The 16,349-nt window shown below is 35.2% G+C and overlaps 1 protein-coding gene across 1 annotated transcript in view; it reads left to right on the top strand.

The window, feature by feature from the left end:
* LOC111745853 overlaps positions 1-16,349 on the top strand; it is a 120,451-nt gene that overhangs the window by 76,101 nt on the left and 28,001 nt on the right. The window lies entirely within an intron of this gene.

The raw sequence follows: 16,349 nt of genomic DNA, 5'->3' as shown, positions 1-16,349 counted from the left end.
GAAGAAAGGGTCACAAACTAGAAAATGTAGCAGACTCCAGAAAGCTAGAAAGTCAATAAAAGAATTCTTCCTTAGACCCTTCAGAGAGAACCAGCCCTATGGACACCTGGACTTTAGTCCAGTGAAGCAGATTTTGGACTCTGATTCACCTAAACATAAGGAGGTGGATTTGTTTTATTTTAAGCCAGTAAATTTGTGGTAATTTTTATAGCGACATTAGAAAACTAATACATTGAGTGAGATGTATTAGACCTGGTTTTCATTAGGATGTCTCTCATGAGGGCATTTGATTAGTACATAGTTTTTTCAGAGTGACAGGCAGTTCATAGCTAAGCAAGGTCTTCTTCTTTTAGAATACTTCCTATGTCATTTTCCAGTATATTTTTTCTATTGTATTTGTGACTTTAGGAGCTCTAAGCTTGACTTTTAAATTCAACCTGGAACCCTTGGTATTATCAGCCATTTAGATTGTTACATGAGCCCCATCACTGAGTAGGGTTCCTGAAATTCATGTCTATTGAAGCTCATAGACCCCCTCCAGAAGGCATGGTGACTGGTATCCAAAATCCAAGAAAAAAAGAAACTAGCCACATGGCTTAAGGATCATCGAAGATTAAAATACCAACTCTAAAGTGTAAATCTTAAAGCAGCTATATAGACATTCTTTAACTCAAATGTTTTTTTTGGTACATAATTTTTTCTCCATCTTAGAGAAGCAACAAAAATGTGAAAAGGATCCTTCTAAAAAAAGTTTGTCCATTAAGAAATTTTTCTCCCTCATTGGACCAAGGTTCAATGAGGGCAGAGACCATGAATTATTATCCTTTTGCTCCACAACTAGTTGAGAGTCCAATGAATAGTAGGTGATGAGACATATTTTCCAAGAAAGGAAAGAAAGAAGGAAGAATGAAGAAAGTAGAAATAGAAGCTTTTCTTTTTCATATTTTTCTTGAAACTTAGTGAATTAGGGAGCTAGAGTGGATTTCATCAGACAGTAGCTACATAATTTTAAAATTCATTTATAAAAAAGTGTTGTATTTACTTTTCCTCTAGTAACAACCTACCAAGTAAGCTTACTACTAAACCTAGGTTGGAGAGAAACATTAGATGCAAGGACTGGGTAACGAGAAATTGTGATAGAGAATAGTAGAGTTGATGATTAAGTTTTCAAATTAAATTTGAAATGAATAAAAATATCTTAATTCTAAATAACTAGCTCCATTGTGTGTGTGTGTGTACGTGTGTGTGTGTGTGTATGTGTGTGTGTGTGTGTGTGTGTGTGTGTGTGTGTGAAAGAGAGAGAGAGGAGAGAGAGAGAGAAAAAGAGAGAGAGAGACTTTTGTTGGAAAACTGAGCTAACTGTAGCCATAACCTTAGGGAAGATTTTCATACAATTGTACAACCATGCAAACATTGGCATAAGAAAGACACCTGTCAATCCTTCTAAAAACTTAAGTAGAATGATAAGAAAATAATACTTTAAAAAAGGTTAGTCCTTTTTAGGAAGTACTCAATATTTATTGTTTGATCAAATTTTTAATAGAGATGCACTAAGAACATGAACAATTTAATGTGAAAACAGGAAGTACTTGAGTTATTTGCTGGATTAATGAGTTAATTGCTGGATTAATGTAGAAACAAACCCTTAATAAATGTCATAGGCTTTATTCAACCATTCTGAGTTTATCATTTCTTAAGTGGGCTCCAGAATTTGTAGTATCCAGGAAGGATGACCCTCCATATTGACAAAGGTGGTATACATTATTTGCACATAATTTTTACATGCAGTGGCATTGGACTAGCCTTCTACTAGTACCCTGGTACCCTGTAATCTCCACAATGGAAGGCATGTTCTCAGCAAAGAGAAGGAGTGGGAATGCAGGAGGCCTAGATTCTAGTCTGACTATGACCTTGTGAAAGTTACTTACCATCCCCAGACTTCAGCTTCTTCTTTTGGAATACGAAGGGGTTGAATCAGATGACTTCCAAAGTCCATCTCTATTCTGAAATTCTATAGCTTTACATTTGGCCTAGAAAACAGTGTTGTCCATTAAAAAGGAATTTTGTCTTCTGTCAGGTTCTTATGCCCCAAACATTCCAGGTCCCAACTTGTATACAATAAGGAGGAAAAGGCACCTCCTTTTTATCCTGTGGTTAAAAATATTTAGTTCTTCGGTGTTTGAAAAATTCTCTTTAACTAAATATCGTAACCTTGACATAGCCGGATTTGTACTTAACTATAAACACATAGTATTGGCAAGACCCCATGAAATAATTGACTTAGAATGACCTTGGGGCTGGAAGCATAATAGCTCATGTTTCTCATTACCATTCTGTGCCAGATCAGAGAATTTTCCTCTCATTCAGCTGATTTCAGCCTTTGTTTGCTGGGCAGTGGATAGTGAGTGCTTTAAAATGCTCAACATTCTGTGCTGTGATGTGAATTTCAGCAGCCTAATTTGGGGAGCTATTTTTAATCTCTTTATACATGATTAATGTGACCATTTTCTCCTTATTACTGTCTTAGACTTAATTAACAACTGGTGTGATTATTCTTTCTGGTCGTGATGCTAGACTATTAAGACTTCAAATCGACAATACAGCCTTGTAGGTTAAAAAGCCAACAAAACTGCCTTTGATGGGACAAGACTGAGTGTCTCTGTGGACTAGTGAGTTTTGAAAGCTCTGCTTGCAAGACCCATAGGTTATTGATTATAGAATGGGTATAAGTGGTTCTAAGATTCAATTGGAAACCACTGTATCAAAACCGAATTACATTGCTTCTTAAAACCTCACATATAAACAATGAGCATTTCTATTGTATAGAGTAAGGCTTGGCACCATAGTTCTCAGCGCAGGTTATTTGTCTTCTTATTATTCCTTTCCATATCAACTATGTAATTGAGGAAGAGAGCACCCTGGAGAGTGCTGACTGCACCTTCAATATTTGACTGCTTCAACACTATTTGTTATTAAATGGTGAGTAGTGATCTCTGAGAATAGGATCTTAGCTTACCAAAACTGATAAAAATGTGCTTAGAGATAACTGGGAAACACATGACAAAATAGGACGTTTTACTTAATCTTCAAGTAATAGATAGAAACTGGAACTAAACATATTTTCTTACTCCTTCCCACTTTATTATTCTCATCACTAAATAAGAGCAACATATCGACCAAAATAATTTAATCCCCTTATTATTTGCCCAAACTAATCAAAAGTAGGAATTTCCGATAAATTACGGTTGCAGGACTTTGAAAGAGAGTGAGAATCAATAAATGGAAAGAGCTTGGTACAGTCTGATATATTTTAGGTGCTTGGTAAATGGTAACTATTTTTTAATAGCACAACATTTTTGACTTTGCCATTCATCTTTTTGCTAATTTGTTTCAAATCAATCACACGCCAACCTTGTTTTCTTTTTTCTTTTTGCTACTTAAGAATTTGATACCTGATTTTAATATTCACGATAGCTAAATTATACTTCAAGCTATTAACAAAAACATTCCAGAGTTAAATATAATGGTTTTTCACTGTATCTCTGAAAATTGTATTATTACATTTATAAATTAAAAATCAGTTTTGAAAGGGGGTTCAAGATGGAGTCATTTATGGTCAAAAGGTACATACTTTTATGCCAAAAGATATTTGTTTGTGAAAAATAATCTTATTTATCTTAGAAAAGAAATTGGGTACCAATAAAAATTAGCAAGTTTCAGAAAACTTCTTAGAAGTTGAATAATTTTAGCTTTCTGTGAATTTTAATCCTGACTCTATAATAAACTTGATTTAATAGCTTAGAAAATTTAGTTAAATCATATACCTTAGTTTCTTCATCTGTAAAATAAGAATTATGATATAATACAAGTTTTATTTTTATAAAATTGTGGCAGAAATATACATTCCTAGAAGAATAAGCCCAAAATAAGGTATATTGCTTTTAGCATAATAGTATAAAGTCACTTCTGTTTCTGTCCAGGAGGAGGAAGACAGGCGAGATGGATTCTTGTGGTTTACACATATCTGATTTTGTGATTCTGATTGCTCATGGTTGGGTAATGTCACAAGATTTGAGTAGTTAAGGTTGAGGGTGCATAGAGAGAAGGAATCATGGTTATGGGGGGAAAAATCTGAATCTTCACATATCTTCCCAGCTGATAAAAATTTACTTCTATTCAAATTTGAAAGAGTACATATTTTAAAAACCAAAAACATTTACTGACTGATTACAGAGTTGTGACAGTAATAATGCCAAATCAAATTGGATAAATGTTGCCCAGTACAAGAAGGCCCTCAGTAAATGTTTGTTAAATTAAATATAAATGTAAATGATGACAAGATATTTGGGAAATTAAAAAGTATCATAAAATATTAATTATCAAAAATATCAAAGCCAAGTATTCAGAAAAAGTTAAAAATTAAATTGACTCTTAATCAATGATTTATCTCATAAAGATTTTCTGTGAAATATTTAATTAATGAGTATAAAGACTGGATTTTTAAATGATCTTTGAATGAATTTTTTCTGCCTTTTTATCTTATTTTGAGTTCTCACATTTCAGTTATTTATTAATAAATATTTATGGGGTGACTATTAGGTGTCAGGTACTATTCAAAGCCCTGAGGAAGTTGAAGTAGACAAAACAGGAGAAAAATCATACCCTCATGCAACTTGCATTAGAATAGGGGAGCAAATAAATATGTGAATACAATATGGTATGATTCCACTTACATGAGGTACCTGAAATAGGCAAATTAGAAATGTTAATAAATTATATAGAAAAAGTCAAAACAGAAAAGGGAGTAAGAGGATACTGGGAGGAACAAGTTTTCATTAAAAAAGAATATTCAGAAGAGCCTCACTGGGAAGACACATTTGAGCAAAGATATGACTGGGGAGGATGTAGTAATCCCTGTAGAGTCTGGGGGTCCACACCCCCGGTGGAATCAACAAGAATACCTGCGGAGGCACCATGCTCTGGGTGTGTGAGGGTAACAAGGAGATCATCATGGTTGGAGTGGAGTAAAGGTATTTAGATCAGAGGAGTGATATAGAAACAGATCACTTAAGAGCCATTCAGTCAATATAAGAATTTAGGCTTTTATTCTGAGATGGATGACCATCCGAGTTTTATTTTTTTAATTGTGGTAAATGGACAAAACATAAAATTTATTATTTTATCCATTTCTAAGTATATAGTTCAGTGATATTTGATATTACATAAATTCACATGGCTATGCAATCATTACCACCATTCATCTCCAGAAATTTTTCATATTCCCCAACTGAAATTCTATACCCATTAAACAACTTCTACTTCCAGCACCCAGCAACCACCATTCTACTTTATGTCTCTTTAAATTTGCCTATTTCAGGTACCTCATGTAAGTGGAATCATACCATATTGTATTTTTGTGACTGGCTTATTTCATTTAGCATGATGTCTTCACCTTTTCAAGTATTCAAGCTTCCTCTATGTTGTAGCATGTGTCAGAACTTCCTTTCTGTGGCTGAATAATATCCCATTGAACATAAGTACTACATTTTATTTATCTGTTTATTCATAGATGGATATTTGGATTGCTTCTACCTTTTGGTTATTGTGAATACTGCTGCTCGAACACTGGTAGACAAGTTATCTATTCAGGTCCTTGCTTTTAATTATTTTGGGTATATACTCAGAAATGGAATTACTCAAGATTTTTGAACAGAGGAATGATTTATGTTTTTCCATATTATTCTGGCTTCTGTGAGAGAATAGTCTATAAAGAGACAAGGGTAAATAATGACCCGTTTAGAAGATATTCATTATTGGCTCTTGAATATCTTTTGAGGGATGAGCCCACAAGATTTTCTTGCAAATAGGCTACTGAGAATGAGAAAAAGATGAATCAAGAATGATTCCAAGATTTTTTCCATTATAATACTAAAAGTGTTCTTTACATGCAATTTTTAAATAAAAGGATGACAAATGAAAGTTTCTAAATAGACATTTCTGCACATTTCAATGGCATACTACATTATGTGTGAAAGATTCAGATAGAGGATCAAAAGCAGTCTGCAGTGTTGTGGCTCTTCAAAGACATATTTACGTCTATCTATCTATCTATCATCTACAGAGAGAGATACAGAGATGTAGTAGAGTCATTTATAAGACCTTACAGGAAGCAAAAGATAAATGCTGTCTGCGAATATAACAAAGCCTAAGCAACCATAAACTAACATTATTTGAATATGTAAGAATCTGACACAAGTTCATTTATTTTTGAGCAAATATATTAGAGCTAATATCTAAGTATTTAATAAAAACTTTCATATTTAATATTAACAAGGTCACATAGTATTTAATATGAAAATGCTAAGGGATGTAAATCAAACTGTGTCTCTGAGAAATAAAGCAATTTGTCCAAGATCACAAAACTAATAAGTGGAGAATATTTTTTAGACTAATAATTTGAGCTAATAATTTGCAAACTGTTTGAGAACTCAACCTCATTAATCTTCAAAGCCTATTATATACAAGTTACAGACAGAAGGCAGGTGGGAAGGGAGTTTTATCAATACCTGTACCTACTTATGCCAGAGTGTCTCAGAATTGGATGCTACGTGTTCTTCAAAGCACACATCAGCTGGAGGAACACATTTTCTGAAGACTGTAAAATTTTCAAAAAGATCTTTCTGTCCAGATACTCAACATCATCAAAGTTTCACCTGAGAGGTTACCTGGGGATGACAGTGAGGCTGTTAAGTTTTTACTTTGCATGAGTCGAGTGTGAAATATGCAACATGAAATATGCAATAGTGTCTTTCACTCAAAATGCATCCAAACTCCACATATGGGCATGAAGAAGCCAGATGTCCCAGACAGATATCCTTCTCTGACTTGACTTACCAAGGTTGTTGCCTCATAGGGTAGTGCAGGCCTGCTGGTGATGAATATATCTGTGCTTGTTAAACAAATAACATCTACTATAGTTCTTATTGTGTAGTAGTACAAAATAAAAACAAATAACAATTGAGCCAAATATACAAAATATAATTAGCCTCAAAATAGACTATAGCCATGACTACATGGGGCCAAACAGGAAGAATCTGCAGCCAGCCATTGATGGTCTAAAGAGAAAGCAGATATAAACTCAAATATTCAAATATTTGAAAATTTAAGAGTTCATGAGATAAATTTATTAAATAATTCTTCTGGCCCCATACAAGTTGCTGAGGGAGAGTCAGCAAATAAAATATCTCAATCCTTATCTTTATGTCTTACCTCATTTAAATTCGTTCTTTATTTTTGGTGTTTAAATCACCTGTCCTATCCAAAACTATCTCCTTTACTCCTCTGATGCTCAATGTATAATCTCATTTGTGCCTTTTTCTTCACACAAAACTTTCTAAAAGTAGCATTAACACCCACTATCCTCATTTATCCTTTGCAAGCTGGCTTTGGCTTTAGCGTCTCTTCAAAGATCTCTATCTTAAAGTTACCTCAATTTACAAATGAACTCATAATTACAAAATTAGTTTTCTCTTCTCAATTTGTATTTGGGATATCGAACTTTATATTAAGAAATACACATCTGATCTTCATCCCTGTTTCTGGCACAGGCTCTTAAACCCTTGCAGTTTCCTAAGTGATACTAAAGGTGTCTTTTGCTATGTTAAGGACATGACTTGCTGTGTTAAGGACAGCACATAAAGCTGGAGGCTGGTTACCAGTGGAGCCAACTTTGTGAAGAGAAGGTTGGAACTTTTAGTCCCATCCGCTTGCCTCTGGGGTGGAGAGAGGGACTGAAGATTAAGTTCAATCACCAATGGCTAACGATTTTATCAATCATGCCTATGTAATGAAGCCTCCATAAAATCCCAAAAGAGCGGGTTCAGAGAGCTCCGGGGTTGGTGGTGCTGGGAGAGCAGCATGCTCAGAAAGCATGGAATCTCTGCGCCCCTTCTCCCATACCTTGCCCTATGCATCTCATCCATGTGACTGTTCCTGAGTTGTATTCTTTTATAATCAGCTGATAATCTAGTAGGTAAAATATTTCTCGGAATTCTATGAGCCTCTCTAGCAAATCAATCAAACTCAAAGAGGGGGTTGTTGTAACCTCTGATCTATAGTCAGTCGTTCATAAGCACAAGCGACAATCTGAACTTGCCATTGGATTCTGAAATAAGGAGGGAGCCAGACTTTTATAATTGAGCTGTTAATTGTAGGATCTGACACTACCTCCAAGTTAAATAGTATTGGAATTGAGTTGAGTTGTAGGACACCCAGCTGGTGTCAGAGACTTGCCTGGTATGGGTAAAACCCTCCATACATTGTAACTGGTGGCCAGAATCATTAGTAGTCTACTGCTGATCAATTATTTTCTTTCTAATTACTTTTTCATGTTTTGGTTTCAATGATCCGAACTTCTGTTCCTTCTCTTACTATTTTATTAACCTCATCTTAGTCTGCCTTAGTGTGGACTCAGTTTTCAATCACTTCTTAAAGTAAATGTTCCTGAGGTTTAGTTTTCAACTCTCTTCTTTGCTCCTACCGTGTGTTCTCAGTTACTTTATTCATTCCCCCAAATTAAATTCCAAATATACCTCTAAATTAATTCCTTAGTTTTGTGCATTATTTTCAATAATCTTTTTGATATTTGAGTCATGGTGTTAAGAACACCATGTTGCTGAGTAACCCAGGAAATGTCACAACCTCTCTGAGACAATTTCTCCTATTTTGGGAAACAAAAGGGTTAATCTTCCAGGTTTCACATGGAAATTATCAGTTAAGGCCTTGGCTGAAGAAGGAAACTTGATTAGAAAGTGACTTTATTATAGGCTATTTGTGAGCTTTAGAATTGCTAGTAAGTCTGGGGAAATAGACATAAGGACCAAAAGAGGACATCTCCAGCAGCCATGACCATGGAAAAAAATGCCACCACTAACGTGACTATGTCCTGTGTGTGATGAACTGACTCTTCCTGGTTGCCATACTAGCATCACATGTAGGAACCAAAATCTCCAGTTGGAACATCCTATTGGCTGATCTTGAATTATTTCACTTGCACCATAGGAACAGGCAGAGGAAAGATGTGGTTGACTGAACACACAAAGAGAAATTCCACACAACAGGAATGGTGACTAGATTTGGGACAACAAATCCCTCTCCTAATAAGAAATATTTACTGTAGATTTCTCAAAGCCACCTCAAACTCAAGACATTTAAAGCAGAACACCATCTGTTGCCCAGATAACTTGTACCTAAACATCTGCCACATGAACTCAGAATAAGAATCTTGCTTCACAAGGCTTTATTTTAGTAGTTATTGGTTTATTCAGTAATTGCACTGATCAGATTAACTTTTTGATCACTTCTTTCTTTTCTTTTCCAGTCCTAGCACATAAGATTTGTTACGGAATGATTAATGAAGGAGTGATCTGGGGACTCAAAGCAACACAAAACAAACTCAATGTATAGTTTTATCAATCCAGGACAAAATAACTTTGATTGAAATTCTTGCTCTTATGTGTGATTTTCATGACTATTTCTCCCTTGCAGTTTCAAAAAGTTTCAATTACCAAGTAATGCTTTTTCTATTAGCTCTGAATGCTAATGACAGAGAGCAGAACTTGGTAATTTAGGGCCTATCTTCTATGAGAAAGGGAAAACATGTTGAGGCAACATTTTGTCTGGTCTTTTATTCTTTTACTGTAAAGCAGATCACAACACTCTCAACATTTATAATAATTGTCATCTTTGAAAATATGGTTCAAATATTTAAACATTTCATATGTCGATGAAAGAAACATCCAGTAAATTAAGTGTGACTTGTGCCTAGGGAAGTCTACAGATAAAGAGAAGGTAAAGGTGTGCCATCTCTTAAATACACATATTTTCCTTTGGGTTTGATTGTGAAACTCAGCATGTACCTTGCTTTTATGAAACAATGAAAGAGATAATGTGATGTTATTTGAACATCTACGAATATCCTTAGAGGATAATAAACGCCTTTGCCACCTCTAAGCCCATGTATTATGTGAATTTTCATTGTCTAGCAGTTGTCACATATACACTTCATGGTTTTTAAACTTGGGATCTGAATACGTACTCAGTGGACCCTTAACTGAATTACCTATTTGAAAAAGCAAACCACCCTATAAATTTAAAATTAGCACCTGCCCCTACCTCCTTGGCATTCCTAATTCCCTGACCCAGCTCTGATTCTTTTTTTCTATAGCAACCTATCACCTTCTGGAATACTATATGACTTAATTTTTTACGTGTTTATTATTACTATTTTCTCTCTCTTCCCAGTGAAGACTATGCTTTGTGAAGTTAGGGGACTTTGTTTGATTTATGTATGTCCTCAGAGTCTCAAACAGTACCTGGCACATTTTAGGCATGTACTTAATATCTATTGAATAAATGAACAATCAACATCCAGAAGGCTTTGAGGTCAGCTGTAACACCTGAGCAGTTTGCCTCTGATGTGTCTCCACATTGTGCTCAATTCCTGATTTGTGATCCCTCTCCACATAAAGTCCTGCTTTCCCAAAGGATCTAAAACTCAATCACATCGAGCCTCACATTTAAATGCACTCCTATTTCCTGGAATAGTTGCATTTTAATAAGGATCACAGTATCAAGCTAAAGGAATTTTTTTAGACTTTTACTTTTTTTTTTGTTTTTGAGCACAGAAAAATTGAGAGTAAGGTACAAAAATTTCTCATATAGCCATAACCCCATACATGCAGAGTTTCCTCCACTATCAACATCCCTCATCGGAGGGTACATTTATTACACTAGGTGAGCCTACATCGACATATTATAATCTCCAAAAATCTATTGTTTATCTTAGGATTCACTCGTGGTTTTGTACATTCTGTGGGCTTTGACGAATGTATAATGACATGCATCCATCATTATAGTATCATACAAAGCAATTTCACTGCCCTAAAAATCTTCTGTGCTCCACCCATTCACTCCCTACTTCCACAACCCCTAGCAATAACTGATCTTTTTACCGTCTTCATAGTTTCACCTTTTCCAGAGTGTCATATAGTTGAAATCAAATAGTATGTAGCCTTTTCAAATTGGCTTCTTTTATTTAGCAATATACACGTAAGGTTCTTCCATGTCTTTTTATTTTTTTGTGGCTTGTTAGTGCTGAATAATATTCCATTGTCTAGGTGTACCACAGTTTTTCCATTCTTCTACTGAAGGACATCTTGATTGTTTCCAAGTTTAGGGAAATTATGAACAAAGCTGATATAAACATCTTTTGCAGGTTTTTGTATAGATACAAGTTTTCAACTTCTTTGGAGCACAACTTTTGGATCATATGGTAAGGGTATTTTTAGTTTCATAGGAAACAACCAAACTATTTTCCAAAGTGGTTGTGCCATTTTGCATTACCACCATCAATGAATAAGAGATCCTGTTGTTGCACATCTTTGTCATCATTTGTTGTTGTAGGACTACAATTTCAAATGCAAAATTTCCACCATGGTTTTGTCTTTGCATGCTGCTTATATATTCTAGCAAGAGGTAACTTCAGTTTGAAGAAAAATAGATTCAATCTCTCTGATTATTACATAGGATTCCTAATTTATGCTTTTGGTGTGAATAGATAATTGTTCCAAGGGAGATGCATCCTCTTTTTCAAGATTTTGCTGAAAGTTACGTGTTTTGTAGAAAACAAAATAAGCATAAATCATAATCTAATCACAAGTTGATTGGTATTTTTATCAGCTGCTCTAGAAGGCTTTGACTCACCATCTTATATGTGTTAATTTTCTTTTACTTTCTTTCTTTTTAAAATCTATCATCATCATCATTGTTATCCCATGAGCTTTGATATTATATTATTTTAAATTTCCTAACCAAATACAGTAAAACCGTACTTATTTGAAGTTCATAACTGGAAAACACAACACTCTGGAGCTGAGTCAATAAATGGTCTCAGGCTGTTTTGAATCACCCAATTAAAAGTATCTTTTCAAGATCCCCCTTCTTTTCTTTTTGCCAACTTTTACTATTTTGCTGGCTCTTATTTAGCTTCTAGTGCATGTAAGTCCTCTGAAGCAATCTGGTTTCTTGCAGCCATTTGGCCTTGGATGTGGAAGAGAAGAACATCATAGTACAGGAGTTAGGAAGGATGTGGCTGGGCCTGGAGCGGGGTACAAAAGCAGGGCCTGAGGGCAACACAATATGGCTAAACTATTGTTTTCTAGGCTAACCCATTAATAAATTTAAAAAACAACTTTAGTCATTTGAAATGTCTTTATTCTACCTTTATATTTGATTTATTTTTTGGCGAAGTATTGGAATTTAAACTAATTTTTTTTTCCTGTATCTTTAGTGTCCTAAAATTTCTAATTGATGAGTCTTTATGTAAGCCTTTTTTAAAACAAAGGTTTTTGGCTAAGCATTTGAAGAATTCTTTCAAACTGGAAACCTAAATCCTTCATTTTGAGAAATTTTCTTATACAATTTTTCTTGCATAATTTTTAATAAAAGTTACCCAAAGTGACTGGGTAGGAATAAAGTCGTTTAGCTGGGCTACCCCCAAATGTCAACATGCAGTAGGTTAGTTTCTCAAGAGATGAATTTTTTAATCTCTTGCCTGGTAGGCTGAGCTATTCAGTTTGACTGCTGACATTCAGAGTCCAGGGAAGAACAGAATTTAGGGGTATTATCATTCAGATTGCAAACATTCATCTAATCCTCTCCTTTTTTTTTCTGCCTTTCAAACCATATCTGTTGTCCTGGAGGCTCGATCTTGTCTTATTAATGTTTTCTGGGGAAAACCCTCTGGTTTCATAGAGGTACAATCAACTGGCTGTGAATGGGACAGCACACCTGGAGATTCTACAGTTCTGTCCACCGATTTCAACAAACCCTCTTTTCCATTCTGTACTTCACCCCCGCCTTCTGTGGCAACAGGACCTCCAGTCTTGAGCCTTTGATGACTCTGTGTGCAAACTGGCACATCTTTTACCAGTACTTAGCTAGGATGGGTACCACTCCTTCACTGGTTTTCTGCACGCCAAAAATTTGCAGAAATCTTTTGTGGACTCTACCTTTCTCTTTGTTTTTGTGAACTATAACTTTAAAAAGTTTTTTGCTATCTTGTTATTTCAGGAGGGAATTCAAATTATAAGACAACCTGCCATGCTTAACTGAAACTCCAGTCAGTACTTCTCAAAATGCTCTCTCTTTGAGTCCTATGACTCTACCTCAGTCCTGCTAGCTGATGGGGGTGAGCTGGGATAGGCGAGTCTCTAACAATGCTTCAACCAGCATAGTACTGTTTCATCAGTTTTACATATTGAGTTTCATGTAAGATGTCTTTGAATAAGAATTTCAGCAGCTAAAAATTTTTTGGAAACTACTATTTTAGATGTTTTTTTTTTAACATAAATATACAATGTTAGTATTTGATGACTATATAATTTGCTATTTATTCAATAAATAGTTATTGAGTTTCTACTCTATGCCAGGAGCTAAAATAGGCACTGATGAACCCCTACTTAATATAAGCAGACTTAATAATGCTGCTTTGTATTAATAAATATTTTGTAGTAACTACACATGTCACTTATTTGAAACACTACATGGATTAAAACAAATTCAAGTGATTGAGGATGATCAGTATCCTATTTGAAGAGCAGAAGATCAGAGTATTTAATAAGACTGTTTCTTCATATAAGAAACTGGGAATCAGAACTATGTCATTGCTTAAGGGTTGAAGGTCATGAGAAGATTGTAGTTTTTCTCATTAAAATTTTGCCCCTAATTTACACTGAAGTGACAACACAACTTTTATTTAGTTCAAATGATCAGCGCCTTGAATCAGCTTAAAGAAGCTGATTCTTCTTTAAGTTATAAATTATCTCAATTTCAGGTGAAAAAAGACAATTTTTTTTTGATATGTGGCTGAAAATTCCTTCAGTCGGTAAGTTAAGAGCATCACTCCTCACTAACTAGCTCTTTCTCCATTGCTCTATAGCTCAATAGTTGACATCACCCAGTCTTTCAGGATATTAGTTTCCTAGGCTGCCTCAACAAAGTTCTACAAACTGAGTGGCTTAAACAATAGATATGTGTTGTCTCACTGTCCTGGAAACTAGAAGTCCAAGATCAAGGTGCCAGTAGGGTTGGTTCCTTCTGAAGGCTCTGAGGAAGAATCCATTCTATGCCTCTCCCCTGGCTTCTGGTTCTTTTCTGGCAGCCTTTGGTGTCCTTTGGAGTGTAGAGCATCACACTGATATCTGCCTTCATTTCCTCATGATGTTCTCCTAGTGTGCACATCTGTCTCTAAGTTTCCCCTTTTCATAAGGATGCCAGTCACATTGGATCAGAGCTCATTCTTATAAACTCATTTTAACTTACTAACTTCTGTAAAGACCCTATTTCCAAATAAGTTTACATTCTGGGGTTCCAGAGGTTAGGACTTCAATATATGAATTTAGGGGTAGACAATTCAACCCATGACACTGAGGAACCTAGATGTCATTCCTGAAACCTCAATCTCCCTTCCCTTTCCACATCCAATCCATCAGAATGTTCTGCCAGTTCTATCTTAAATACTCTTTGGTCTGGCTATTTCTTTCTATCATTACCTGAATATTCTTTCCCCTGGACTATTGTAATAACTTCCTTACTGGTCCTCTGCTTCCACTCTAGTTTCTCCTAATCAATCTTCCATAAATCAGCCATAATTCTTTCAAAAACGTATATTTGGTTATATCTCTCTTCTTACAACATTTGGTGACTTCCCATTGCCCAAAGATAAACTTAAAACTCCTTCCTGTGGCTTACACATGGTTCGTCTCCAGCCTTTTCTCTCCTATTTTATTTTTTCAGTGCTCTTAGCTGAGGCCAAACAGGAACTTCTTTCAGTTCTCTGATTATACCATGCTGTTGCCTCTAGGCTTTGAACATGCTATCCCCAGTCTGAAACACTCCCAACCTCAACTCCTCAGATACTGACTTATCCTTTAGGCCTCAACTTTAATTTTGACTAGCTTCACGAAGGCTAATCTTATATAATAGGCTGACTGGTGGACCTCAAAAGACATGTCCACTTCTTAATTCCTGGAACCTGTGACTATTACCTCGTCTGGAAGAAAGGTCTTTGTAGATGTCATTAAGTTATATCCCGAATGCCCAGCCCAGTGGCTGTGGCATATCACAGGTGTTAATATGTAATATCAACAGTATTAATAATAATAATTTTTCTTAAATAAATAAATCAAATGATACTTCATTTTAGGCATTATCCAAATGGTAAAGATTTGAAAACAAAATCAGAGGTCTGGCATCTATCAATATTCTATAGTTCTGACCTTCCTAGTATCTTAAGAAATTTGCAGATACCCTAATAGACAAAATGCTCACATCTGGCAAGACACTTTAAATTCCTCAAAACAACACCACTCTCACAAAATGAAAACAGATACAATCTAACCTGATTTTACAAGTATTTTACGGAATTTTTTATCAAGACAATTGTTGAAATCTGGTTTTTAGGGAATTCCACATTAGTTATTTAATGTTGTCTTTAAAGGAGTGGCATAGTTTTTAACCTAGACCATTTTGTAGTAGAATGAGAGAAGAAGAGAACTATAGATTTTTTTCTTATAAGCAAAAGACCCAGGAATATATGAGAAGATATATGTTATTAAAGACTAAAAACTAACAATAACAGGAAGGACTAATAATAAGTGAATTCACAAATTCCACATTTGTAGCCAATGCTGAGAGCTAACCATCTTTGGTACTTCTTTGTATGTTGAGCAACTTTTTTTTAGAAACTGTTTCTTCCCAAAGTTCTGTTTAGCAATAAATCCTATGATCCCATCTCTTCTGCCATGTGATGGGGCTAACCAGAATATCCCCTACTCTTGGATATAGTGATTTGTTTAACGGTGAACCTACATCTCTAGTAAGATCAATTAAACATATTTTTTATAGACTGCTATGGATTTCATGACAGAGAGGTGGTTTTATTATTTCCATTTTTTTCTGCAATTGAAAGTTCTAAAAATGATGCAATCTAAGCCTGTCTGAGAAAGAAGCCAACAAAAAGGAAAATTAAGTCAAGAAATGGGAAGAGAGAGACAGAGTTTTGCTGAAGTTGTTTAAGACCCTAGATCTGTGAGTGCCTGTGGCTCAGTCTATTCTTGAACTACTTCTTTCTTTAGATTATGATACAATCTATGAAGGTATCTGGGTGATGTAATAGAGAGGGGAGAGGTGAAGGGGTTGTGACAGAGATAGCTAGATGTTTTTAAAAAATTAATGTTCCCACTTCCACAGTGTAGGGTTGTCACCAGGCAGTGAAGGTCTATTACAGA

Source organism: Pteropus vampyrus, unplaced genomic scaffold, assembly GCF_000151845.1.
Source record: "Pteropus vampyrus isolate Shadow unplaced genomic scaffold, Pvam_2.0 Scaffold167, whole genome shotgun sequence".
NCBI classification, from domain to species: Eukaryota; Metazoa; Chordata; class Mammalia; order Chiroptera; family Pteropodidae; genus Pteropus; species Pteropus vampyrus.
Note: the sequence above shows the minus strand (reverse complement) of the source record. Positions and strands in the feature narration are given on the sequence as shown.